Consider the following 3,231-nt stretch of genomic DNA (forward strand, 5'->3'; position numbering starts at 1 on the left):
ATTATCTAGTATAAGCACCTTCCCTTTACAGTTAGTAGGCTAACCTCCTTAAAAAAAAAAAAAAAAAAAAAAAAATATATATATATATATATATATATATATATATATATATATATATATATATATTTTGATTTCAGAGAGGAAGAGGGAGAAAAAGATAGAAATATCAGTGATAAGAGAATTATTGATGGGCTGCATCCCGCATGCCCCCTACTGGAGATCAAGCTTGCAACCTGAGTATGTGCCCTTGACCAGAGTTGAACCCAGGATCCTTCAGTCCACAGACTGACACTCTATCTACTGAGCCAAACCATCTAGGGCAGAAGGCTAACCTTGCTCTGAATCGAAGACCCTAGCTAGTTTTCTGGTGGCACATTTTCCATGCACAGTAAATGGTACACCTGTGGCTCTGCTTTTACCTGTATTACCCACTGCTGTAACGTTTGAAGGTTTCATCCATGTTAGCACTCTTCTCAGTTTCCAGCAGCAGTGTATACCGTTTCCCTGGGTCATTATGGTGAATGATGGTAGAGGGAAGGAGCCAGACGCCTAGGCTTAAATATTAGCTGGGACTGGAAACGGTTTTAAATTTCAAGCTTTGCTTTGCTTGGACTGGAAACATGTTTAAGTTTCAAGCTTTGCTTTGATTTAAGGGTATTTATAACCATATGTAAAAGTACATTTGAATAGTGTTACATTTGATACATTTAATAAGAAACAAGTTTTATGTAGTATAAATTAAACACTAATGTATGAATTTGCTCTTTGTCACTTACTGCCTTTTACTAGAATGAAACTATGAAATGTTTTTTTGAGGCTGCAGGATCTCAGAGGTGGGATGCTCTTTAGGGCATCTCCAGCCTACATCTAACCATCCCTCCCACAGCATTCCCAACAAGTCCTCATCCATAGATCTGAAAATACTCTGCAGCCTCTCACCATTTGGACAGCTCTATTTGATCCAGCCATGATGGCAGGGTTTTAGTACGTGTGGGGCTCAAAACGGTCCTATAAAAAAAAGGTAGAATAATGTTATTGTGGGTTAATAAAATGATCATGTGAACCTGCTATGAGACAAAGCCCATCACCAATCCATTATGTTGGGGTACTTTACCAGAAGGTTTCATTAAATAAATGTTTTTTTCATATACTGAATTGAAATAGGCTTCCATTTGTCGTCTTTCCTCAGGAGCCACAAAAATTTTAATTCTCATATTCAAGTAGCTACCTATGATAGCTCCTTTAAGGTGAAACTTCTTAATCTACCCCTTCATTGGTTTCTTGAGGGCAAGGTTCCCTTCCCAGCCTCTCTTGCCCTAGTTGGCTAGATCCTGCTTACTCTTCTGGGCTCCTTTTAGGGGTCATTTTCTCAAGAAAGCCTGCCCTGACCTCTGACAATGTGGCTAAGTTGTATTTCTAAAGGCCATTGTGCTTAGAGCTGTGTGCTAAGCAGCCTGTCTCCCTCTACTGGACCACAAGCTTACGAGCAGAGCCCAGGTGTTATATAGACAATATTTAATTCCATGTCTGGCCCATGGTAAGCACTGCCTTAGTGCAAACTGAACTAAATCCTAATCTTGTTTTCCTTTTTTAAAAAAAAATACTCCCATTTTTCAAAGGCCAGCTTTAAAGTGAGACTTCTAAAATGAATACTTTTCCAGGGAGTGTCTGTCTCACTTGAGAATATGATAGAAATCTTATCCTGATTTTGGGCACAGTACTCTTTTGTAATGCTGTGTGAGTTGATTTGAATAATTCTGACATTTGTTCACTTAGACTGCTGACCACTGAACTTAAACCCTTACGTTTTTGCACATCATATGCTTAAGCCATATTTCCCATATTGAGTTAATGCAGGTGGTTTTGATCCTTGCTATGGGCTCATCCTTTGTGTTCTAGGAAGACCCATTTTATTTCAATATAGGAAAGAATTAAGCCCCTCAGAATCTTTTCTTGAGAAAAATTATTTTCAGAATTGTCCAGCATGCTTTCCGTATTCTCTTCCCATTAGTTAGGAAATAGGTTAAATGGACTGAAGTGCTTCGTCCCACTCCCAGAGTCCTCTCAATCATCGGTGACACATGAATCGCTGGTATTTGGTTACAGTCACTGAAATATTTAAAACCAACCTAATGTGTTGACATTCTGCCTCATTTCTCTTGTTCACAAGACTATTTTGAGAAAACATCTCTGCTATAGCTATCCTATCAAAAATTGGCATAATCTCTGCGGATCACTCCTTTCCCTGCTCTTCTGTCCCCCTACTTCATAGCAGTCCATCTCCTAGTCTTAGAGTGATTCGTCCAGCTCTGAATTATCGAGGAATTTTCCCAAGGACAGTAGTCTATGGAGATACTTGTCTTTATGCTCAGAGAGAATTGAGAAACTTAAGTGAAGAAGTTCCTTGAATTGCTGAGAGGTGACAGAACCGTGGGTAGCACACTTCCAAACGCAGGCAGGCCTGTGAACATAGATTCCTATAACGTGCAGGATGAAAGGGACCTAGAAATTATTTCATCCTCCAGTAGAAGTAAAAACTAGGATTATTGAGTGACCACCTTGGGTCAAATCCTCTACCTTGTACAAACTCTGTGTTTGTGAAACATTGATTTTCTTTCATTTTAAATATTTTTTCATTTAATTCAAAGAGGAAGGGAGAGAGAGAAACATCAAACCATTTGATCTGATGTCTCCTGCACGCCCCCTACTGGCTTTGGCACAAACTAGTTTTGGCTGGAATGTAATCTTAATATATTTTCTCTTCACATTTGAATTTTTTGGATATAGTAGCCAGTAACTAACATCAGAAAAAGAAGTCTTAATTAAAAAAAAATTTTTTTTGTAAACTAGTAAAAAAAATGATGAAAGGGAATTTAAAAACTTGCATACATTTTCAAGAGGCAGAACTGGCAAAGGCGGTCTACAAACGGTACTTTCAAACATATCCCAATGATTCCATCCCAAATAATTCCATTTCTTTTTTTTAAATTTTATTTTATTTATTTTTTTTTTTCCATTTCAATTTAACAGAAAATAAAACCTCACAGTCACTGTTATTCCAATTATGGCAATAAAGGCTTTCCTGCTGATTTTGGTTGACATAAAAATCCCGAAACTCTGTTAATCTTTCTTGGTTCAAGAATACGTTTTGGAATATGTTTCGGAAAATACTTAAATTCACGGATTTACTGGGGAAACGAGACAAAAAAAAAAAAAAAAAAAAGCAAAATA

General features: G+C 37.4%; 1 long non-coding RNA gene across 1 annotated transcript; it reads right to left on the minus strand.

The window, feature by feature from the left end:
• Positions 1–692: 692 nt before the first annotated feature.
• On the minus strand, positions 693–2,976 carry LOC118705786. Its single transcript, XR_006740031.1, has 2 exons — positions 2,882–2,976; positions 693–1,008 (listed from the first exon to the last, which is right to left on the minus strand). It is a non-coding gene; the product is annotated as an uncharacterized LOC118705786 (long non-coding RNA).
• Between the last annotated feature and the right edge of the window lie 255 nt (positions 2,977–3,231).

The sequence above is a fragment of the Pipistrellus kuhlii genome, unplaced genomic scaffold (genome assembly GCF_014108245.1).
Source record: "Pipistrellus kuhlii isolate mPipKuh1 unplaced genomic scaffold, mPipKuh1.p scaffold_m20_p_5, whole genome shotgun sequence".
NCBI classification, from domain to species: Eukaryota; Metazoa; Chordata; class Mammalia; order Chiroptera; family Vespertilionidae; genus Pipistrellus; species Pipistrellus kuhlii.